Below are 24,124 nucleotides of genomic sequence, written 5' to 3' on the forward strand. Positions count from 1 at the left end.
CAGGTATTGGGGACAGTGAGGGCTCTGGTTAATGGAGACAGGGAGAGCTCCAGTTATTGGAGACAGTGAGTGCTCCGGGTATTTGGGACAGTGAGGGCTCTGGGTATTGGAGACAGAGAGGGCTCTGGGTATTGGAGACAGTGAAGGCACCGGGTATTGGAGACAGGGCGGTCTCTTGATATTGGAGTCAGTGAGGTCTCTGGATATTGGAGACAGTGAGGGCTCTGGGTATTGGAGACAGTGAGTGCTCTGGGTATTGGAGACAGTGAGTGCTCTGGTTATAGGATACAGTGAGGTCTCTGAATATTGGAGACAGTGAGGGCTCTGGATAATGGAGACAGTGAGGGCTCTGGGTATTGGAGACAGTGAGGGCTCTGGGTATTGGGGACAGTGAGGGCTCCAGGTATTGGGGACAGTGAGGGCTCTGTTTATTGGAGGCAGTGAGGGCTCTGGGTATTGGAGGCAGTGAGGGCTCCGGGTATTGGGGACAGTGAGGGCTCTGGATATTGGCGACAGCGAGGGCTCTGTGTATTGGAGACAGTGAGGGCTCCGGGTATTGGAGAGAGTGAGGGCTCTGGGCATTGGGGGCAGTGAGGACTCCGTGTATTGGAGACAGTGAGGGCTCTGGGTATTGGAGACAGTGAGGGCTCTGGGTATTGGAGGTAGGGAGAGCTCCAGGTATTGGGGGCAGTGAGGTCTCTGGGTATTGGAGAAAGTGAGGGCTCTGGGTATTGGAGACAGTGAGGGCTCTGGGTATTGGGGGCAGTGAGGGCTCTGTGTATTGGGGACAGTGAGGGCTCTGGGTATTGGAGACAGTGAGGGCTCTGGGCATTGGAGACAGTGAGGTCTCTGGATATTGGAGAGAGTGAGGGCTCTGGGTATTGGCGACACTGTGGGCTCTGGGTATTTGAGACAGTGAGGGCTCCGGGTATTGGAGACAGTGAGGGCTCTGGGTATTGGAGACAGGGAGAGCTCCGGGTATTGAAGACAGTGAGGGCTCTGGGTATTGGAGACAGTGAGGGCTCTGGGTATTGGGGGCAGTGACGGCTCTGGATATTGGGTCAGTGAGGGCTCTGGGTATTGGAGACAGTGAGGGCTCTGGGCATTGGAGACAGTAAGGTCTCTGGATATTGGAGACAGTGAGGCCTCTGGGTATTGGAGACAGTGAGGAGTCTGGGTATTGGAGACAGTGAGGGCTCTGGGTATTGGAGACAGTGAGGGCTCTGGGTATTGCAGACAGGGAGAGCTCCGGGAATTGGAGACAGTGAGGGCTCTGGGTATTGGAGACAGTGAGGGCTCTGGGTATTGGGGGCAGTGAGGGCTCTGGGTATTGGAGACAGTGAGTGCTCTGGGTACTGGAGACAGGGAGAGCTCCGGGTATGGGAGACAGTGAGGGCTCAGGGTATTGGAGACAGTGAGGGCTCTGGATATTGGAGACAGTGAGGGTGCTGGGTATTAGGGAAACTGAGGGCTCTGGGTATTGGAGACAGTGAGGGCTCTGCATATTAGGGAAAGTGAGGGCTCTGGGTATTGGAGACAGTGAGGGCTCTGGGTATTGGAGACATTGAGGGCTTCGGTTATTGGGGACAGTGAGGGCTCTGGGTATTGGAGACAGTGAGGGCTCTGGGAATTGGAGACAGTGAGGGCTCTGGGTATTGGAGACATTGAGGGCTCTGGTTATTGGAGAGAGTGAGGGCTCTGGGTATTGCAGACAGTGAGGGCTCTGGGTATTAGGGACAGTGAGGGCTCCGGGCATTGGGGGCAGTGAGGGCTCTGGGTATTGGAGACAGTGAGGGCTCTGTGTATTGGAGAGAGTGAGGGCTCTGGTTATTAGGGACAGTGAGGGCTCCAGGTATTGGGGACAGTGAGGGCTCTGGGTATTGGGGAGAGTGAGGGCTCTGGTTATTGGAGACAGTGAGGGCTCTGGGTATTGGAGAGAGTGAGGGCTTTGGGTATTGGAGACAGTGAGGGCTCTGGTTATTGGAGAGAGTGAGGGCTCTGGGTATTGGAGAGAGTGAGGGCTCTGGTTATAGGAGACAGTGAGGTCTCTGAATATTGGAGACAGTGAGGGTTCTGGGTATTGGGGACAGTGAGGGCTCCGGTTATTGGAGACAGGGAGAGCTCCAGGTATTGAGGACATTGAGGCCTCTGATTATTGGAGAGAGGGAGAGCTCCAGGTATTGGAGACAGTGAGGGCTCCGTGTATTGGGGACAATGAGGACTCTGGGTATTGGAGACAGAGGGGGCTCTGGGTATTGGAGGCAGTGAGGGCTCTGGGTATTGGAGACAGGGAGAGCTCCAGGTATTGGGGAAAGTGAGGGCTCTGCGTATTGGAGTCAGGGAGAGCTCTGGGTATTGGAGACAGTGAGGGCACTGGGTATTGGAGACAGGGAGAGCTCCAGGTATTGGGGACAGTGAGGGCTCTGGTTAATGGAGACAGGGAGAGCTCCAGTTATTGGAGACAGTGAGTGCTCCGGGTATTTGGGACAGTGAGGGCTCTGGGTATTGGAGACAGAGAGGGTTCTGGGTATTGGAGACAGTGAAGGCACCGGGTATTGGAGACAGGGCGGTCTCTTGATATTGGAGTCAGTGAGGTCTCTGGATATTGGAGACAGTGAGGGCTCTGGGTATTGGAGACAGTGAGTGCTCTGGGTATTGGAGACAGTGAGTGCTCTGGTTATAGGATACAGTGAGGTCTCTGAATATTGGAGACAGTGAGGGCTCTGGATAATGGAGACAGTGAGGGCTCTGGGTATTGGAGACAGTGAGGGCTCTGGGTATTGGGGACAGTGAGGGCTCCAGGTATTGGGGACAGTGAGGGCTCTGTTTATTGGAGGCAGTGAGGGCTCTGGGTATTGGAGGCAGTGAGGGCTCCGGGTATTGGGGACAGTGAGGGCTCTGGATATTGGCGACAGCGAGGGCTCTGTGTATTGGAGACAGTGAGGGCTCCGGGTATTGGAGAGAGTGAGGGCTCTGGGCATTGGGGGCAGTGAGGACTCCGTGTATTGGAGACAGTGAGGGCTCTGGGTATTGGAGACAGTGAGGGCTCTGGGTATTGGAGGTAGGGAGAGCTCCAGGTATTGGGGGCAGTGAGGTCTCTGGGTATTGGAGAAAGTGAGGGCTCTGGGTATTGGAGACAGTGAGGGCTCTGGGTATTGGGGGCAGTGAGGGCTCTGTGTATTGGGGACAGTGAGGGCTCTGGGTATTGGAGACAGTGAGGGCTCTGGGCATTGGAGACAGTGAGGTCTCTGGATATTGGAGAGAGTGAGGGCTCTGGGTATTGGCGACACTGTGGGCTCTGGGTATTGGAGACAGTGAGGGCTCTGGGTATTTGAGACAGTGAGGGCTCTGGGTATTGGAGACATGGGGAGCTCCGGGTATTGAAGACAGTGAGGGCTCTGGGTATTGGAGACAGTGAGGGCTCTGGGTATTGGGGGCAGTGACGGCTCTGGATATTGGGTCAGTGAGGGCTCTGGGTATTAGAGACAGTGAGGGATCTGGGCATTGGAGACAGTAAGGTCTCTGGATATTGGAGACAGTGAGGCCTCTGGGTATTGGAGACAGTGAGGAGTCTGGGTATTGGAGACAGTGAGGGCTCTGGGTATTGGAGACAGTGAGGGCTCTGGGTATTGTAGACAGGGAGAGCTCCGGGAATTGGAGACAGTGAGGGCTCTGGGTATTGGAGACAGTGAGGGCTCTGGGTATTGGGGGCAGTGAGGGCTCTGGGTATTGGAGACAGTGAGTGCTCTGGGTATTGGAGACAGGGAGAGCTCCGGGTATTGGAGACAGTGAGGGCTCAGGGTATTGGAGACAGTGAGGGCTCTGGATATTGGAGACAGTGAGGGCGCTGGGTATTAGGGAAACTGAGGGCTCTGGGTATTGGAGACAGTGAGGGCTCTGCATATTAGGGAAAGTGAGGGCTCTCGGTATTGGAGACAGTGAGGGCTCTGGGTATTGGAGACATTGAGGGCTTCGGTTATTGGGGACAGTGAGGGCTCTGGGTATTGGAGACAGTGAGGGCTCTGGGAATTGGAGACAGTGAGGGCTCTGGGTATTGGAGACATTGAGGGCTCTGGTTATTGTAGAGAGTGAGGGCTCTGGGTATTGCAGACAGTGAGGGCTCTGGGTATTAGGGACAGTGAGGGCTCCGGGCATTGGGGGCAGTGAGGGATCTGGGTATTGGAGACAGTGAGGGCTCTGTGTATTGGAGAGAGTGAGGGCTCTGGTTATTAGGGACAGTGAGGGCTCCAGGTATTGAGGACAGTGAGGGCTCTGGGTATTGGAGAGAGTGAGGGCTCTGGTTATTGGAGACAGTGAGGGCTCTGGGTATTGGAGAGAGTGAGGGCTTTGGGTATTGGAGACAGTGAGGGCTCTGGTTATTGGAGAGAGTGAGGGCTCTGGGTATTGGAGAGAGTGAGGGCTCTGGTTATAGGAGACAGTGAGGTCTCTGAATATTGGAGACAGTGAGGGTTCTGGGTATTGGGGACAGTGAGGGCTCTGGTTATTGGAGACAGGGAGAGCTCCAGGTATTGGGGACATTGAGGCCTCTGATTATTGGAGACAGGGAGAGCTCCAGGTATTGGAGACAGTGAGTGCCCCGTGTATTGGGGACAATGAGGACTCTGGGTATTGGAGACAGAGGGGGCTCTGGGTATTGGAGACAGTGAGGGCTCTGGGTATTGGAGACAGGGAGAGCTTCAGGTATTGGGGACATTGAGGGCTCTGGTTATTGGAGACAGGGAGAGCTCCAGGTATTGGAGACAGTGAGGGCTCCGGGTATTGGGGACAGTGAGGGCTCTGGGTATTGGAGACAGAGAGGGCTCTGGGTATTGGAGAAAGTGAGGGCTCTGGGTATTGGAGACAGTGAGTGCTCTGGGTATTGGAGACAGTGAGGGCTCTGGTTATAGGAGACAGTGAGGTCTCTGAATATTGGAGACAGTGAGGGCTCTGGGTATTGGAGACAGAGGGGGCTCTGGGTATTGGAGACAGTGACGGCTCTGGGTATTGGAGACAGGGAGTGCTCTGGGTATTGGAGAGAGTGAGGGCTCTGGTTATAGGAGACAGTGAGGTCTCTGAATATTGGAGACAGTGAGGGCTCTGGGTATTGGAGACAGTGAGGGCTGTGGGTATTGGACACAGTGAGGGCTTTGGGTATTGGGGACAGTGAGTGCTCTGGGTATTGGAGACAGGGAGGGCTCTGGGTATTGGAGACAGTGAAGGCTCTGGGTATTGGAGACAGTGAGGGCTCTGGGTATTGGAGACAGTGAGGTCTCTGGGTATTGGAGGCAGTGAGGGCTCTGGTTATTGGAGGCAGTGAGGGCTCCGGGTATTGGGGACAGTGAGGGCTCTGGGTATTGGGGAGAGTGAGGGCTCTGGTTATTGGAGACAGTGAGGGCTCTGGGTATTGCAGACAGTGAGGGCTCTGGGTATTGGGGAGAGTGAGGGCTCTGGTTATTGGAGACAGTGAGGGCTTTGGGTATTGGAGACAGTGAGGGCTCTGGTTATTGGAGAGAGTGAGGGCTCTGGGTATTGGAGAGAGTGAGGGCTCTGGTTATAGGAGACAGTGAGGTCTCTGAATATTGGAGACAGTGAGGGTTCTGGGTATTGGGGACAGTGAGGGCTCCGGTTATTGGAGACAGGGAGAGCTCCAGGTATTGGGGACATTGAGGCCTCTGATTATTGGAGACAGGGAGAGCTCCAGGTATTGGAGACAGTGAGGGCTCCGTGTATTGGGGACAATGAGGACTCTGGGTATTGGAGACAGAGGGGGCTCTGGGTATTGGAGACAGTGAGGGCTCTGGGTATTGGAGACAGGGAGAGCTCCAGGTATTGGGGAAAGTGAGGGCTCTGCATATTGGAGTCAGGGAGAGCTCTGGGTATTGGAGACAGTGAGGGCACTGGGTATTGGAGACAGGGAGAGCTCCAGGTATTGGGGACAGTGAGGGCTCTGGTTAATGGAGACAGGGAGAGCTCCAGTTATTGGAGACAGTGAGTGCTCCGGGTATTTGGGACAGTGAGGGCTCTGGGTATTGGAGACAGAGAGGGCTCTGGGTATTGGAGACAGTGAAGGCACCGGGTATTGGAGACAGGGCGGTCTCTTGATATTGGAGTCAGTGAGGTCTCTGGATATTGGAGACAGTGAGGGCTCTGGGTATTGGAGACAGTGAGTGCTCTGGGTATTGGAGACAGTGAGTGCTCTGGTTATAGGATACAGTGAGGTCTCTGAATATTGGAGACAGTGAGGGCTCTGGATAATGGAGACAGTGAGGGCTCTGGGTATTGGAGACAGTGAGGGCTCTGGGTATTGGGGACAGTGAGGGCTCCAGGTATTGGGGACAGTGAGGGCTCTGTTTATTGGAGGCAGTGAGGGCTCTGGGTATTGGAGGCAGTGAGGGCTCCGGGTATTGGGGACAGTGAGGGCTCTGGATATTGGCGACGGCGAGGGCTCTGTGTATTGGAGACAGTGAGGGCTCCGGGTATTGGAGAGAGTGAGGGCTCTGGGCATTGGGGGCAGTGAGGACTCCGTGTATTGGAGACAGTGAGGGCTCTGGGTATTGGAGACAGTGAGGGCTCTGGGTATTGGAGGTAGGGAGAGCTCCAGGTATTGGGGTCAGTGAGGTCTCTGGGTATTGGAGAAAGTGAGGGCTCTGGGTATTGGAGACAGTGAGGGCTCTGGGTATTGGGGGCAGTGAGGGCTCTGTGTATTGGGGACAGTGAGGGCTCTGGGTATTGGAGACAGTGAGGGCTCTGGGCATTGGAGACAGTGAGGTCTCTGGATATTGGAGAGAGTGAGGGCTCTGGGTATTGGCGACACTGTGGGCTCTGGGTATTGGAGACAGTGAGGGCTCCGGGTATTTGAGACAGTGAGGGCTCTGGGTATTGGAGACATGGAGAGCTCCGGGTATTGAAGACAGTGAGGGCTCTGGGTATTGGAGACAGTGAGGGCTCTGGGTATTGGGGGCAGTGATGGCTCTGGATATTGGGTCAGTGAGGGCTCTGGGTATTGGAGACAGTGAGGGCTCTGGGCATTGGAGACAGTAAGGTCTCTGGATATTGGAGACAGTGAGGCCTCTGGGTATTGGAGACAGTGAGGAGTCTGGGTATTGGAGACAGTGAGGGCTCTGGGTATTGGAGACAGTGAGGGCTCTGGGTATTGCAGACAGGGAGAGCTCTGGGAATTGGAGACAGTGAGGGCTCTGGGTATTGGAGACAGTGAGGGCTCTGGGTATTGGGGGCAGTGAGGGCTCTGGGTATTGGAGACATTGAGTGCTCTGGGTATTGGAGACAGGGAGAGCTCCGGGTATTGGAGACAGTGAGGGCTCAGGGTATTGGAGACAGTGAGGGCTCTGGATATTGGAGACACTGAGGGCGCTGGGTATTAGGGAAACTGAGGGCTCTGGGTATTGGAGACAGTGAGGGCTCTGCATATTAGGGAAAGGGAGGGCTCTCGGTATTGGAGACAGTGAGGGCTCTGGGTATTGGAGACATTGAGGGCTTCGGTTATTGGGGACAGTGAGGGCTCTGGGTATGGGAGACAGTGAGGGCTCTGGGAATTGGAGACAGTGAGGGCTCTGGGTATTGGAGACATTGAGGGCTCTGGTTATTGTAGAGAGTGAGGGCTCTGGGTATTGCAGACAGTGAGGGCTCTGGGTATTAGGGACAGTGAGGGCTCCGGGCATTGGGGGCAGTGAGGGCTCTGGGTATTGGAGACAGTGAGGGCACTGTGTATTGGAGAGAGTGAGGGCTCTGGTTATTAGGGACAGTGAGGGCTCCAGGTATTGGGGACAGTGAGGGCTCTGGGTATTGGAGAGAGTGAGGGCTCTGGTTATTGGAGACAGTGAGGGCTCTGGGTATTGGAGAGAGTGAGGGCTTTGGGTATTGGAGACAGTGAGGGCTCTGGTTATTGGAGAGAGTGAGGGCTCTGGGTATTGGAGAGAGTGAGGGCTCTGGTTATAGGAGACAGTGAGGTCTCTGAATATTGGAGACAGTGAGGGTTCTGGGTATTGGGGACAGTGAGTGCTCTGGTTATTGGAGACAGGGAGAGCTCCAGGTATTGGGGACATTGAGGCCTCTGATTATTGGAGACAGGGAGAGCTCCAGGTATTGGAGACAGTGAGTGCCCCGTGTATTGGGGACAATGAGGACTCTGGGTATTGGAGACAGAGGGGGCTCTGGGTATTGGAGACAGTGAGGGCTCTGGGTATTGGAGACAGGGAGAGCTCCAGGTATTGGGGACATTGAGGGCTCTGGTTATTGGAGACAGGGAGAGCTCCAGGTATTGGAGACAGTGAGGGCTCCGGGTATTGGGGACAGTGAGGGCTCTGGGTATTGGAGACAGAGAGGGCTCTGGGTATTGGAGAAAGTGAGGGCTCTGGGTATTGGAGACAGTGAGTGCTCTGGGTATTGGAGACAGTGAGGGCTCTGGTTATAGGAGACAGTGAGGTCTCTGAATATTGGAGACAGTGAGGGCTCTGGGTATTGGAGACAGAGGGGGCTCTGGGTATTGGAGACAGTGAGGGCTCTGGGTATTGGAGAGAGTGAGTGCTCTGGGTATTGGAGAGAGTGAGGGCTCTGGTTATAGGAGAGAGTGAGGTCTCTGAATATTGGAGACAGTGAGGGCTCTGGGTATTGGAAACAGTGAGGGCTGTGGGTATTGGACACAGTGAGGGCTCTGGGTATTGGGGACAGTGAGTGCTCTGGGTATTGGAGACAGGGAGGGCTCTGGGTATTGGAGACAGTGAAGGCTCTGGGTATTGGAGACAGTGAGGGCTCTGGGTATTGGAGACAGTGAGGTCTCTGGGTATTGGAGGCAGTGAGGGCTCTGGTTATTGGAGGCAGTGAGGGCTCCGGGTATTGGGGACAGTGAGGGCTCTGGGTATTGGGGAGAGTGAGGGCTCTGGTTATTGGAGACAGTGAGGGCTTTGGGTATTGGAGAGAGTGAGGGCTTTGGGTATTGGAGACAGTGAGGGCTCTGGTTATTGGAGAGAGTGAGGGCTCTGGGTATTGGAGAGAGTGAGGGCTCTGGTTATAGGAGACAGTGAGGTCTCTGAATATTGGAGACAGTGAGGGTTCTGGGTATTGGGGACAGTGAGGGCTCCGGTTATTGGAGACAGGGAGAGCTCCAGGTATTGGGGACATTGAGGCCTCTGATTATTGGAGACAGGGAGAGCTCCAGGTATTGGAGACAGTGAGGGCTCCGTGTATTGGGGACAATGAGGACTCTGGGTATTGGAGACAGAGGGGGCTCTGGGTATTGGAGACAGTGAGGGCTCTGGGTATTGGAGACAGGGAGAGCTCCAGGTATTGGGGAAAGTGAGGGCTCTGCATATTGGAGTCAGGGAGAGCTCTGGGTATTGGAGACAGTGAGGGCACTGGGTATTGGAGACAGGGAGAGCTCCAGGTATTGGGGACAGTGAGGGCTCTGGTTAATGGAGACAGGGAGAGCTCCAGTTATTGGAGACAGTGAGTGCTCCGGGTATTTGGGACAGTGAGGGCTCTGGGTATTGGAGACAGAGAGGGCTCTGGGTATTGGAGACAGTGAAGGCACCGGGTATTGGAGACAGGGCGGTCTCTTGATATTGGAGTCAGTGAGGTCTCTGGATATTGGAGACAGTGAGTGCTCTGGTTATAGGATACAGTGAGGTCTCTGAATATTGGAAACAGTGAGGGCTCTGGATAATGGAGACAGTGAGGGCTCTGGGTATTGGAGACAGTGAGGGCTCTGGGTATTGGGGACAGTGAGGGCTCCAGGTATTGGGGAAAGTGAGGGCTCTGTTTATTGGAGGCAGTGAGGGCTCTGGGTATTGGAGGCAGTGAGGGCTCCGGGTATTGGGGACAGTGAGGGCTCTGGATATTGGCGACAGCGAGGGCTCTGTGTATTGGAGACAGTGAGGGCTCCGGGTATTGGAGAGAGTGAGGGCTCTGGGCATTGGGGGCAGTGAGGACTCCGTGTATTGGAGACAGTGAGGGCTCTGGGTATTGGAGACAGTGAGGGCTCTGGGTATTGGAGGTAGGGAGAGCTCCAGGTATTGGGGGCAGTGAGGTCTCTGGGTATTGGAGAAAGTGAGGGCTCTGGGTATTGGAGACAGTGAGGGCTCTGGGTATTGGGGGCAGTGAGGGCTCTGTGTATTGGGGACAGTGAGGGCTCTGGGCATTGGAGACAGTGAGGTCTCTGGATATTGGAGAGAGTGAGGGCTCTGGGTATTGGCGACACTGTGGGCTCTGGGTATTGGAGACAGTGAGGGCTCCGGGTATTTGAGACAGTGAGGGCTCTGGGTATTGGAGACATGGAGAGCTCCGGGTATTGAAGACAGTGAGGGCTCTGGGTATTGGAGACAGTGAGGGCTCTGGGTATTGGGGGCAGTGACGGCTCTGGATATTGGGTCAGTGAGGGCTCTGGGTATTGGAGACAGTGAGGGCTCTGGGCATTGGAGACAGTAAGGTCTCTGGATATTGGAGACAGTGAGGCCTCTGGGTATTGGAGACAGTGAGGAGTCTGGGTATTGGAGACAGTGAGGGCTCTGGGTATTGGAGACAGTGAGGGCTCTGGGTATTGCAGACAGCGAGAGCTCCGGGAATTGGAGACAGTGAGGGCTCTGGGTATTGGAGACAGTGAGGGCTCTGGGTATTGGGGGCAGTGAGGGCTCTGGGTATTGGAGACATTGAGTGCTCTGGGTATTGGAGACAGGGAGAGCTCCGGGTATTGGAGACAGTGAGGGCTCAGGGTATTGGAGACAGTGAGGGCTCTGGATATTGGAGACAGTGAGGGCGCTGGGTATTAGGGAAACTGAGGGCTCTGGGTATTGGAGACAGTGAGGGCTCTGCATATTAGGGAAAGTGAGGGCTCTCGGTATTGGAGACAGTGAGGGCTCTGGGTATTGGAGACAGTGAGGGCTCTGGGTATTGGGGGCAGTGAGGGCTCTGGGTATTGGAGACATTGAGTCCTCTGGGTATTGGAGACAGGGAGAGCTCCGGGTATTGGAGACAGTGAGGGCTCAGGGTATTGGACACAGTGAGGGCTCTGGATATTGGAGACAGTGAGGGCGCTGGGTATTAGGGAAACTGAGGGCTCTGGGTATTGGAGACAGTGAGGGCTCTGCATATTAGGGAAAGTGAGGGCTCTCGGTATTGGAGACAGTGAGGGCTCCGGGTATTGGAGACATTGAGGGCTTCGGTTATTGGGGACAGTGAGGGCTCTGGGTATTGGAGACAGTGAGGGCTCTGGGAATTGGAGACAGTGAGGGCTCTGGGTATTGGAGACATTGAGGGCTCTGGTTATTGTAGAGAGTGAGGGCTCTGGGTATTGCAGACAGTGAGGGCTCTGGGTATTAGGGGCAGTGAGGGCTCCGGGCATTGGGGGCAGTGAGGGCTCTGGGTATTGGAGACAGTGAGGGCTCTGTGTATTGGAGAGAGTGAGGGCTCTGGTTATTAGGGACAGTGAGGGCTCCAGGTATTGGGGACAGTGAGGGCTCTGGGTATTGGAGAGAGTGAGGGCTCTGGTTATTGGAGACAGTGAGGGCTCTGGGTATTGGAGAGAGTGAGGGCTTTGGGTATTGGAGACAGTGAGGGCTCTGGTTATTGGAGAGAGTGAGGGCTCTGGGTATTGGATAGAGTGAGGGCTCTGGTTATAGGAGACAGTGAGGTCTCTGAATATTGGAGACAGTGAGGGTTCTGGGTATTGGGGACAGTGAGGGCTCTGGTTATTGGAGACAGGGAGAGCTCCAGGTATTGGGGACATTGAGGCCTCTGATTATTGGAGACAGGGAGAGCTCCAGGTATTGGAAACAGTGAGTGCCCCGTGTATTGGGGACAATGAGGACTCTGGGTATTGGAGACAGAGGGGGCTCTGGGTATTGGAGACAGTGAGGGCTCTGGGTATTGGAGACAGGGAGAGCTCCAGTTATTGGGGACATTGAGGGCTCTGGTTATTGGAGACAGGGAGAGCTCCAGGTATTGGGGACATTGAGGCCTCTGATTATTGGAGACAGGGAGAGCTCCAGGTATTGGAAACAGTGAGTGCCCCGTGTATTGGGGACAGTGAGGGCTCTGGGTATTGGAGACAGAGAGGGCTCTGGGTATTGGAGAAAGTGAGGGCTCTGGGTATTGGAGACAGTGAGTGCTCTGGGTATTGGAGACAGTGAGGGCTCTGGTTATAGGAGACAGTGAGGTCTCTGAATATTGGAGACAGTGAGGGCTCTGGGTATTGGAGACAGAGGGGGCTCTGGGTATTGGAGACAGTGAGGGCTCTGGGTATTGGAGAGAGTGAGTGCTCTGGGTATTGGAGAGAGTGAGGGCTCTGGTTATAGGAGAGAGTGAGGTCTCTGAATATTGGAGACAGTGAGGGCTCTGGGTATTGGAGACAGTGAGGGCTGTGGGTATTGGACACAGTGAGGGCTCTGGGTATTGGGGACAGTGAGTGCTCTGGGTATTGGAGACAGGGAGGGCTCTGGGTATTGGAGACAGTGAAGGCTCTGGGTATTGGAGACAGTGAGGGCTCTGGGTATTGGAGACAGTGAGGTCTCTGGGTATTGGAGGCAGTGAGGGCTCTGGTTATTGGAGGCAGTGAGGGCTCCGGGTATTGGGGGCAGTGAGGGCTCTGGGTATTGGGGAGAGTGAGGGCTCTGGTTTTTGGAGACAGTGAGGGCTTTGGGTATTGGAGAGAGTGAGGGCTTTGGGTATTGGAGACAGTGAGGGCTCTGGTTATTGGAGAGAGTGAGGGCTCTGGGTATTGGAGAGAGTGAGGGCTCTGGTTATAGGAGACAGTGTGGTCTCTCAATATTGGAGACAGTGAGGGTTCTGGGTATTGGGGACAGTGAGGGCTCCGGTTATTGGAGACAGGGAGAGCTCCAGGTATTGGGGACATTGAGGCCTCTGATTATAGGAGACAGGGAGAGCTCCAGGTATTGGAGACAGTGAGGGCTCCGTGTATTGGGGACAATGAGGACTCTGGTTATTGGAGACAGAGGGGGCTCTGGGTATTGGAGACAGTGAGGGCTCTGGGTATTGGAGACAGGGAGAGCTCCAGGTATTGGGGAAAGTGAGGGCTCTGCGTATTGGAGTCAGGGAGAGCTCTGGGTATTGGAGACAGTGAGGGCACTGGGTATTGGAGACAGGGAGAGCTCCAGGTATTGGGGACAGTGAGGGCTCTGGTTAATGGAGACAGGGAGAGCTCCAGTTATTGGAGACAGTGAGTGCTCCGGGTATTTGGGACAGTGAGGGCTCTGGGTATTGGAGACAGAGAGGGCTCTGGGTATTGGAGACAGTGAAGGCACCGGGTATTGGAGACAGGGCGGTCTCTTGATATTGGAGTCAGTGAGGTCTCTGGATATTGGAGACAGTGAGGGCTCTGGGTATTGGAGACAGTGAGTGCTCTGGGTATTGGAGACAGTGAGTGCTCTGGTTATAGGATACAGTGAGGTCTCTGAATATTGGAGACAGTGAGGGCTCTGGATAATGGAGACAGTGAGGGCTCTGGGTATTGGAGACAGTGAGGGCTCTGGGTATTGGGGACAGTGAGGGCTCCAGGTATTGGGGACAGTGAGGGCTCTGTTTATTGGAGGCAGTGAGGGCTCTGGGTATTGGAGGCAGTGAGGGCTCCGGGTATTGGGGACAGTGAGGGCTCTGGATATTGGCGACAGCGAGGGCTCTGTGTATTGGAGACAGTGAGGGCTCCGGGTATTGGAGAGAGTGAGGGCTCTGGGCATTGGGGGCAGTGAGGACTCCGTGTATTGGAGACAGTGAGGGCTCTGGGTATTGGAGACAGTGAGGGCTCTGGGTATTGGAGGTAGGGAGAGCTCCAGGTATTGGGGGCAGTGAGGTCTCTGGGTATTGGAGAAAGTGAGGGCTCTGGTTATTGGAGACAGTGAGGGCTCTGGGTATTGGGGGCAGTGAGGGCTCTGTGTATTGGAGACAGTGAGGGCTCTGGGCATTGGAGACAGTGAGGTCTCTGGATATTGGAGAGAGTGAGGGCTCTGGGTATTGGCGACACTGTGGGCTCTGGGTATTGGAGACAGTGAGGGCTCCGGGTATTGGAGACAGTGAGGGCTCTGGGTATTGGAGACAGGGAGAGCTCTGGGTATTGAAGACAGTGAGGGCTCTGGGTATTGGAGACAGTGAGGGCTCTGGGTATTGGGGGCAGTGACGGCTCTGGATATTGGGTCAGTGAGGGCTCTGGGTATTGGAGACAGTGAGGGCTCTGGGCATTGGAGACAGTAAGGTCTCTGGATATTGGAGACAGTGAGGCCTCTGGGTATTGGAGACAGTGAGGAGTCTGGGTATTGGAGACAGTGAGGGCTCTGGGTATTGGAGACAGTGAGGGCTCTGGGTATTGCAGACAGGGAGAGCTCCGGGAATTGGAGACAGTGAGGGCTCTGGGTATTGGAGACAGTGAGGGCTCTGGGTATTGGGGGCAGTGAGGGCTCTGGGTATTGGAGACAGTGAGTGCTCTGGGTATTGGAGACAGGGAGAGCTCCGGGTATTGGAGACAGTGAGGGCTCAGGGTATTGGAGACAGTGAGGGCTCTGGATATTGGAGACAGTGAGGGCGCTGGGTATTAGGGAAACTGAGGGCTCTGGGTATTGGAGACAGTGAGGGCTCTGCATATTAGGGAAAGTGAGGGCTCTGGGTATTGGAGACAGTGAGGGCTCTGGGTATTGGAGACATTGAGGGCTTCGGTTATTGGGGACAGTGAGGGCTCTGGGTATTGGAGACAGTGAGGGCTCTGGGAATTGGAGACAGTGAGGGCTCTGGGTATTGGAGACATTGAGGGCTCTGGTTATTGTAGAGAGTGAGGGCTCTGGGTATTGCAGACAGTGAGGGCTCTGGGTATTAGGGACAGTGAGGGCTCCGGGCATTGGGGGCAGTGAGGGCTCTGGGTATTGGAGACAGTGAGGGCTCTGTGTATTGGAGAGAGTGAGGGCTCTGGTTATTAGGGACAGTGAGGGCTCCAGGTATTGGGGACAGTGAGGGCTCTGGGTATTGGGGAGAGTGAGGGCTCTGGTTATTGGAGACTGTGAGGGCTCTGGGTATTGGAGAGAGTGAGGGCTTTGGGTATTGGAGATATTGAGGGCTCTGGTTATTGGAGAGAGTGAGGGCTCTGGGTATTGGAGAGAGTGAGGGCTCTGGTTATAGGAGACAGTGAGATCTCTGAATATTGGAGACAGTGAGGGTTCTGGGTATTGGGGACAGTGAGGGCTCCGGTTATTGGAGACAGGGAGAGCTCCAGGTATTGGGGACATTGAGGCCTCTGATTATTGGAGACAGGGAGAGCTCCAGGTATTGGAGACAGTGAGGGCTCCGTGTATTGGGGACAATGAGGACTCTGGGTATTGGAGACAGAGGGGGCTCTGGGTATTGGAGACAGTGAGGGCTCTGGGTATTGGAGACAGGGAGAGCTCCAGGTATTGGGGACATTGAGGGCTCTGGTTATTGGAGACAGGGAGAGCTCCAGGTATTGGAGACAGTGAGGGCTCCGGGTATTGGGGACAGTGAGGTCTCTGGGTATTGGAGACAGTGAGGGCTCTGGGTATTGGAGACATTGAGGGCTCTGTTTATTGTAGAGAGTGAGGGCTCTGGGTATTGCAGACAGTGAGGGCTCTGGGTATTAGGGACAGTGAGGGCTCCGGGCATTGGGGGCAGTGAGGGCTCTGGGTATTGGAGACAGTGAGGGCTCTGTGTATTGGAGAGAGTGAGGGCTCTGGTTATTAGGGACAGTGAGGGCTCCAGGTATTGGGGACAGTGAGGGCTCTGGGTATTGGGGAGAGTGAGGGCTCTGGTTATTGGAGACTGTGAGGGCTCTGGGTATTGGAGAGAGTGAGGGCTTTGGGTATTGGAGATATTGAGGGCTCTGGTTATTGGAGAGAGTGAGGGCTCTGGGTATTGGAGACAGTGAGGGCTCAGGGTATTGGAGACAGTGAGGGCTCTGGATATTGGAGACAGTGAGGGCGCTGGGTATTAGGGAAACTGAGGGCTCTGGGTATTGGAGACAGTGAGGGCTCTGCATATTAGGGAAAGTGAGGGCTCTGGGTATTGGAGACAGTGAGGGCTCTGGGTATTGGAGACATTGAGGGCTTCGGTTATTGGGGACAGTGAGGGCTCTGGGTATTGGAGACAGTGAGGGCTCTGGGAATTGGAGACAGTGAGGGCTCTGGGTATTGGAGACATTGAGGGCTCTGGTTATTGTAGAGAGTGAGGGCTCTGGGTATTGCAGACAGTGAGGGCTCTGGGTATTAGGGACAGTGAGGGCTCCGGGCATTGGGGGCAGTGAGGGCTCTGGGTATTGGAGACAGTGAGGGCTCTGTGTATTGGAGAGAGTGAGGGCTCTGGTTATTAGGGACAGTGAGGGCTCCAGGTATTGGGGACAGTGAGGGCTCTGGGTATTGGGGAGAGTGAGGGCTCTGGTTATTGGAGACTGTGAGGGCTCTGGGTATTGGAGAGAGTGAGGGCTTTGGGTATTGGAGATATTGAGGGCTCTGGTTATTGGAGAGAGTGAGGGCTCTGGGTATTGGAGAGAGTGAGGGCTCTGGTTATAGGAGACAGTGAGGTCTCTGAATATTGGAGACAGTGAGGGTTCTGGGTATTGGGGACAGTGAGGGCTCCGGTTATTGGAGACAGGGAGAGCTCCAGGTATTGGGGACATTGAGGCCTCTGATTATTGGAGACAGGGAGAGCTCCAGGTATTGGAGACAGTGAGGGCTCCGTGTATTGGGGACAATGAGGACTCTGGGTATTGGAGACAGAGGGGGCTCTGGGTATTGGAGACAATGAGGGCTCTGGGTATTGGAGACAGGGAGAGCTCCAGGTATTGGGGACATTGAGGGCTCTGGTTATTGGAGACAGGGAGAGCTCCAGGTATTGGAGACAGTGAGGGCTCCGGGTATTGGGGACAGTGAGGTCTCTGGGTATTGGAGACAGTGAGGGCTCTGGGTATTGGAGACATTGAGGGCTCTGTTTATTGTAGAGAGTGAGGGCTCTGGGTATTGCAGACAGTGAGGGCTCTGGGTATTAGGGACAGTGAGGGCTCCGGGCATTGGGGGCAGTGAGGGCTCTGGGTATTGGAGACAGTGAGGGCTCTGTGTATTGGAGAGAGTGAGGGCTCTGGTTATTAGGGACAGTGAGGGCTCCAGGTATTGGGGACAGTGAGGGCTCTGGGTATTGGGGAGAGTGAGGGCTCTGGTTATTGGAGACTGAGAGGGCTCTGGGTATTGGAGAGAGTGAGGGATTTGGGTATTGGAGATATTGAGGGCTCTGGTTATTGGAGAGAGTGAGGGCTCTGGGTATTGGAGAGAGTGAGGGCTCTGGTTATAGGAGACAGTGAGGTCTCTGAATATTGGAGACAGTGAGGGTTCTGGGTATTGGGGACAGTGAGGGCTCCGGTTATTGGAGACAGGGAGAGCTCCAGGTATTGGGGACATTGAGGCCTCTGATTATTGGAGACAGGGAGAGCTCCAGGTATTGGAGACAGTGAGGGCTCCGTGTATTGGGGACAATGAGGACTCTGGGTATTGGAGACAGAGGGGGCTCTGGGTATTGGAGACAGTGAGGGCTCTGGGTATTGGAGACAGGGAGAGCTCCAGGTATTGGGGACATTGAGGGCTCTGGTTATTGGAGACAGGGAGAGCTCCAGGTATTGGAGACAGTGAGGGATCCGGGTATTGGGGACAGTGAGGTCTCTGGGTATTGGAGACAGAGAGGGCTCTGGGTATTGGAGAAAGTGAGGGCTCTGGGTATTGGAGACAGTGAGTGCTCTGGGTATTGGAGACAGTGAGGGCTCTGGTTATAGGAGACAGTGAGGTCTCTGAATATTGGAGACAGTGAGGGCTCTGGTTATTGGAGACAGAGGGGGCTCTGGGTATTGGAGACAGTGAGGGCTCTGGGTATTGGAGACAGTGAGTGCTCTGGGTATTGGAGACAGTGAGGGCTCTGGTTATAGGAGACAGTGAGGTCTCTGAATATTGGAGACAGTGAGGGCTCTGGTTATTGGAGACAGAGGGGGCGCTGGGTATTGGAGACAGTGAGGGCTCTGGTTATAGGAGACAGTGAGGTCTCTGAATATTGGAGACAGTGAGGGCTCTGGGTATTGGAGACAGTGAGGGCTCTGGGTATTGGACACAGTGAGGGCTCTGGGTATTGGAGACAGTGAGGTCTCTGGGTATTGGAGGCAGTGAGGGCTCTGGTTATTGGAGGTAGTGAGGGCTCCGGGTATTGAGGAAAGTGAGGGCTCTGGATATTGGAGACAGTGAGGGCTCTGGGTATTGGAGACAGTGAGGGCTCTGGTTATTGGATATAGTGAGGGCTCTGGTTATAGAGGAACGTGAGGGGTCTGGGTATTGGAGACAGTGAGGGCTCTGGGTATTGGAGAGAGTGAGGGCTCTGGGTATTGGAGACAGTGAGGGCTCTGGGTATTGGAGACAGTGAGGGCTCTGGTTATTGGGGAGAGTGAGGGCTCCTGGTATTAGCGACAGTGAGGGCTCTGGGTATTGTAGAAAGTGAGGGCACTGGATATTGGAGACAGTGAGGGCTCTGGTTATTGGGGACAGTGAGGACTCTGGGTATTGGAGACTGTGAGGGCTCTGGGTATTCGGGAAAGTGAGGGCTCTGGGTATTGGAGACAGTGAGGGCTCTGGGATTTGGAGACATTGAGGGCTCCAGGTATTGGGGACAGTGAGGGCTCTGGGTATTGGAGACAGTGAGGGCTCTGGGAATTGGAGACAGTGAGGGCTCTGGGTATTGGAGACAGTGAGGGCTCTGGGTAATAGGGAAACTGCGGGCTCTGGGTATTGGAGACTGTGAGGGCTCTGGGTATTAGGGAAAGTGAGGTCTCTGGGTATTGGAGACAGTGAGGGCTCTGGGTTTTGGAGACATTGAGGGCTCCAGGTATTGGGGACAGTGAGGGCTCTGGGTATTGGAGACATTGCGGGATCTGGTTATTGGAGAGAGTGAGGGTTCTGGGTATTGGAGATAGTGAGGGCTCTGGGTATTAGGGACAGTGAGGGCTCTGGACATTGGGGGCAGTGAGGGCTCTGGGTATTGGAGACAGTGAGGGGTCTGTGTATTGGAGAGAGTGAGGGCTCTGGTTATTAGGGACAGTGAGGACTCCAGGTATTGGGGACAGTGAGGGCTCTGGGTATTGGGGAGAGTGAGGGCTCTGGGTATTGGAGACAGTGAGGGCTCTGGGTATTGGAGACAGTGAGGGCTCTGGGTATTGGAGATATTGAGGGCTCTGGTTATTGGAGAGAGTGAGGGTTCTGGGTATTGGAGACAGTGAGGGCTCTGGGTATTAGGGACAGTGAGGGCTCTGGGCATTGGGGGCAGTGAGGGCTCTGGGTATTGGAGACAGTGAGGTGTCTGTGTATTGGAGAGAGTGAGGGCTCTGGTTATTAGGGACAGTGAGGACTCCAGGTCTTGGGGACAGTGAGGGCTCTGGGTATTGGGGAGAGTGAGGGCTCTGGGTATTGGAGACAGTGAGGGCTCTGGGTATTGGAGACAGTGAAGGCTTTGTGTATTGGAGACAGTGAGGGCTCTGGGTATTGGAGACAGTGAGGGCTCTGGGTATTGGAGACAGTGAGGGCTCTGGTTATAGGAGACAGTGAGGTCTCTGAATATTGGAGACAGTGAGTGGTCTGTGTATTGGGGACAGTGAGGGCTCTGGTTATTGGAGACAGGGAGAGCTCCAGGTATTGGGGACATTGAGGGCTCTGGTTATTGGAGACATGGAGAGCTCCAGGTATTGGAGACAGTGAGGGCTCCGTGTATTGGGGACAGTGAGGGCTCTGGGTATTGGAGACAGAGGGGGCTCTGGGTATTGGAGACAGTGAGGGATCTGGGTATTGGAGACAGGGAGAGCTCCAGGTATTGGGGACATTGAGGGCTCTGGTTATTGGAGACAGGGAGAGCTCCAGGTATTGGAGAGAGTGAGGGCTCCGGGTATTGGGTACAGTGAGGGCTCTGGGTATTGGAGACAGAGAGGGCTCTGGGTATTGGAGAAAGTGAGGGCTCTGGGTATTGGAGACAGTGAGTGCTCTGGGTATTGGAGACAGTGAGGGCTCTGGTTATAGGAGACAGTGAGGTCTCTGAATATTGGAGACAGTGAGGGCTCTGGGTATTGGAGACAGAGGGGGCTCTGTGTATTGGAGACAGTGAGTGCTCTGGGTATTGGAGACAGTGAGGGCTCTGGTTATAGGAGACAGTGAGGTCTCTGAATATTGGAGACAGTGAGGGCTCTGGATAATGGAGACAGTGAGGGCTCTCGGTATTGGAGACAGTGAGGGCTCTGGGTATTGGAGACAGTGAGGGCTCCAGGTATTGGGGACAGTGAGGGCTCTGGGTATTGGAGATAGTGAGGTCTCTGGGTATTGGAGACAGTGAGGGCTCTGGTTATTGGAGGCAGTGAGGACTCTGGGTATTGGAGGCAGTGAGGGCTCTGGGTATTGGAGACAGTGAGGGCTCTGTGTATTGGAGAGTGAGGGCTCTGGTTATTGGAGACAGTGAGGGCTCTGGTTATTGGAGATAGTGAGGGCTCTGGTTATTGGAGACAGTGAGGGGTCATGGATATTGGGGGCAGTGAGGGCTCTGGGTATTGGAGACAGTGAGGGCTCTGGGTATTGGAGACAGTGAGGGCTCTGGGCATTGGAGACAGTGACGGCTCCAGGTATTGGAGAGAGTGAGGGCTCTGGGCATTGGGGGCAGTGAGGGCTCCATGTATTGGAGACAGTGAGGGCTCTGGGTATTGGAGACAGTGAGGGCTCTGGGTATTGGGGGCAGTGAGGGCTCCTGGTATTGGGGACAGTGAGGGCTCTGGGTATTTGAGACAGTGAGGGCTCTGGGCATTGGAGACAGTGAGGTCTCTGGATATTGGAGAGAATGAGGGATCTGGGTATTGGAGACACTGTGGGCTCTGGGTATTGGAGACAGTGAGGGCTCCAGGTATTGGAGACAGTGACGGCTCTGGGTATTGGAGACAGGGAGAGCCCCGGGTATTGAAGACAATGAGGGCTCTGGGTATTGGAGACATTGAGGGCTCTGGGTATTGGAAGCATTGACGGCTCTGGATATTGGGGACAGTGAGGAGTCTGGGTATTGGAGACAGTGAGGGCTCTGGTTATTGGAGACAGTAAGGGCTCTGGGTATTGGAGACAGGGAGAGCTCCGGGAATTGGAGACAGTGAGGGCTCTGGGTATTGGAGACAGGGAGAGCTCTGGGAATTGGAGACAGTGAGGGCTCTGGGTATTGGAGACAGTGAGGGCTCTGGGTATTGGGGGCAGTGAGGGGTCTGGGAATTGGAGACAGTGAGTGCTCTGGATATTGGAGACAGGGAGAGCTCCGGGTGTTGGAGCCAGTGAGGGCTCTGGGTATTGGAGACAGTGAGTGCTCTGGGTATTGGAGACAGTGAGGGCTCTTGTTATAGGAGACAGTGAGGTCTCCGAATATTGGAGACACTGAGGGCTCTGGGTATTGGAGACAGAGGGGGCTCTCGGTATTGGAGACAATGAGGGCTCTGGGTATTGGAGACAGTGAGTGCTCTGGGTATTGGAGACAGTGAGTGCTCTGGTTATAGGAGACAGTGAGGTCTCTGAATATTGGAGAGAGTGAGGGCTCTGGGTATTGGAGACAGTGAGGGCTCTGGGTATTGGAGACAGTGAGGGCTCTGGGTATTGGAGACAGTGAAGGCTCTGGGTATTGGAGACAGGGAGGGCTCTGGGTATTGGGAGCAGTGAGGGCTCTGGGTATTGGAGGCAGTGAGGGCTTTGGTTATTGGATGCAGTGAGGTCTCCGGGTATTGGGGACAGTGAGGGCTCTGGATATTGGAGACAGCGAGGGCTCTGGGTATTGGAGACAGTGAGGTCTCTGGTTATTGGAGATAGTGAGGGCTCTGGTTATTGAGGAAAGTGAGGGCTCTGGGTAATGGAGACAGTGAGGGCTCTGGGTATTGGAGACAGTGAGGGCTCTGGTTATTGGGGATAGTGATGGCTCCTGGTATTAGTGACAGTGAGGGCTCTGGGTATTGGAGACAGTGAGGGCTCTGGGTATTGTAGAAAGTGAGGGCTCTGGTTATTGGAGACAGTGAGGCCTCTGGTTATTGGGGACAGTGAGGACTCTGGGTATTGGAGACAGTGAGGGCTCTGGTTATTGGGGACAGTGAGGACTCTGTTTATTGGAGACAGTGAGGACTCTGGGTATTGGAGGCAGTGAGGGCTCTGGGTATTGTAGAAAGTGAGAGCTCTGGGCATTGGAGACAGTGAGGGCTCTGGTTATTGGAGACAGTGAGGGCTCCGGGTTTTAGGGAAAGTGAGGGCTCTGGTTATTGGAGACAGTGAGGGGTCTGGTTATTGGGGATAGTGAGGACTCTGGCTATTGGAGACAGTGAGGGCTCTGGCTATTGGGGACAGTGAGGACTCTGGGTATTGGAGACAGTGAGGGCTCTGGGTACTGGAGACAGTGAGGGCTCTGGGTATTGGAGAGAGTGAGGGCTCTGGGTATTAGGGACAGTAAGGGCTCTGGTTATTGGAGACAGTGAGAGCTCCAGGTATTGGGGAAAGTGAGGGCTCTGGGTACTGGAGACAGTGAGGGCTCCGGGTATTAGGGACAGTGAGGTCTCTGGGTATTGGGGACAGTGAGGACTCTGGGTATTGGAGACAGGGAGGGCTCTCTGTATTGGAGAGAGTGAGGGCTCTTGGTATTGGAGACAGTGAGGGCTCTGGGTATTGGAGGCAGTGAGGGCTCTGGGTATTGGAGGCAGTGAGGGCTCCAGGTATTGGGGACAGTGAGGGCTCTGGGTATTGGAGGCAGTGTGGGCTCTGGGTATTGGAGACAATGAGGGCTCTGGGTATTGGAGGCAGTGAGGGCACTGGGTATTGGAGGCAGTGAGGGCTCCGGGTATTGGGGACAGTGAGAGCTCTGAATATTGGAGACAGCAAGGGCTCTGGGTATTGGAGACAGTGAGGGCTCTGGTTATTGGAGATAGTGAGGGCTCTGGTTATTGGGGACAGTGAGGGCTCTGGATATTGGAGACAGTGAGGGCTCTGGGCATTGGAGTGAGTGAGGGCTCTGGGTATTGGAGACAGTGAGGGCTCTGGGTATTGGAGACAGTGAGGGCTCTGATTATTGGGGACAGTGAGGGCTCCTGGTATTAGCGACAGTGAGGGCTCTGGGTATTGGAGACAGTGAGGGCTCTAGGTATTGGAGAAAGTGAGGGCTCTGTGTATTGGAGACAGTGAGGGCTATGGTTATTGGGGACAGTGAGGGCTCTGGGTATTGGAGACAGTGAGGGCTCTGGTATCGGAGGCAGTGGGGGCTCCTGGTGTTAGGGACAGTGAGGGCTCTGGGTATTGGAGACAGTGAGGGCTCTGGGTTTTAGGGAAAGTGAGGGCTCTGGTTATTGGAGACAGTGAGGGCTCTGGGTTTTAGGGAAAGTGAGGGCTCTGGTTATTGCAGACAGTGAGCGGTCTGGTTATTGGGGACAGTGAGGACTCTGGGCATTGGAGTCAGTGAGGGCTCCGGCTATTGGAGACATTGAGGCTCTGGTTATTTGGGACAGTGAGGGCTCTGGCTATTGGAGACAGTGAGGGCTATGGCTATTGGTGACAGCGAGGGCTCTGGGTATTGTAGACAGGGAGAGCTCCAGGTATTGGGGACAGTGAGGGCTCTGGTTATTGGAGACAGGGAGAGCTCCAGGTATTGGAGACAGTGAGTTCTCTGGGTATTGGAGACATTGAGGGCTCTGGGTATTGGAGACAGGGATAGCTCCAGGTATTGGGGAAAGTCTGGGCTCTGGTTATTGGAGACAGTGAGCTGTCTGGTTATTGGGGACAGTGAGGACTCTGGGCATTGGAGTCAGTGAGGGCTCCGGGTATTGGAGACATTGAGGCTCTGGTTATTTGGGACAGTGAGGGCTCTGGCTATTGGAGACAGTGAGGGCTATGGCTATTGGTGACAGCGAGGGCTCTGGGTATTGTAGACAGGGAGAGCTCCAGGTATTGGGGACAGTGAGGGCTCTGGTTATTGGAGACAGGGAGAGCTCCAGGTATTGGAGACAGTGAGTTCTCTGGGTATTGGAGACATTGAGGGCTCTGGGTATTGGAGACAGGGATAGCTCCAGGTATTGGGGAAAGTCTGGGCTCTGGGTATT

This window comes from Somniosus microcephalus, chromosome 7 (assembly GCF_052327205.1).
Source record: "Somniosus microcephalus isolate GS21.2 chromosome 7, FLI_Smic_1.0, whole genome shotgun sequence".
In the NCBI taxonomy this organism is placed as follows: Eukaryota; Metazoa; Chordata; class Chondrichthyes; order Squaliformes; family Somniosidae; genus Somniosus; species Somniosus microcephalus.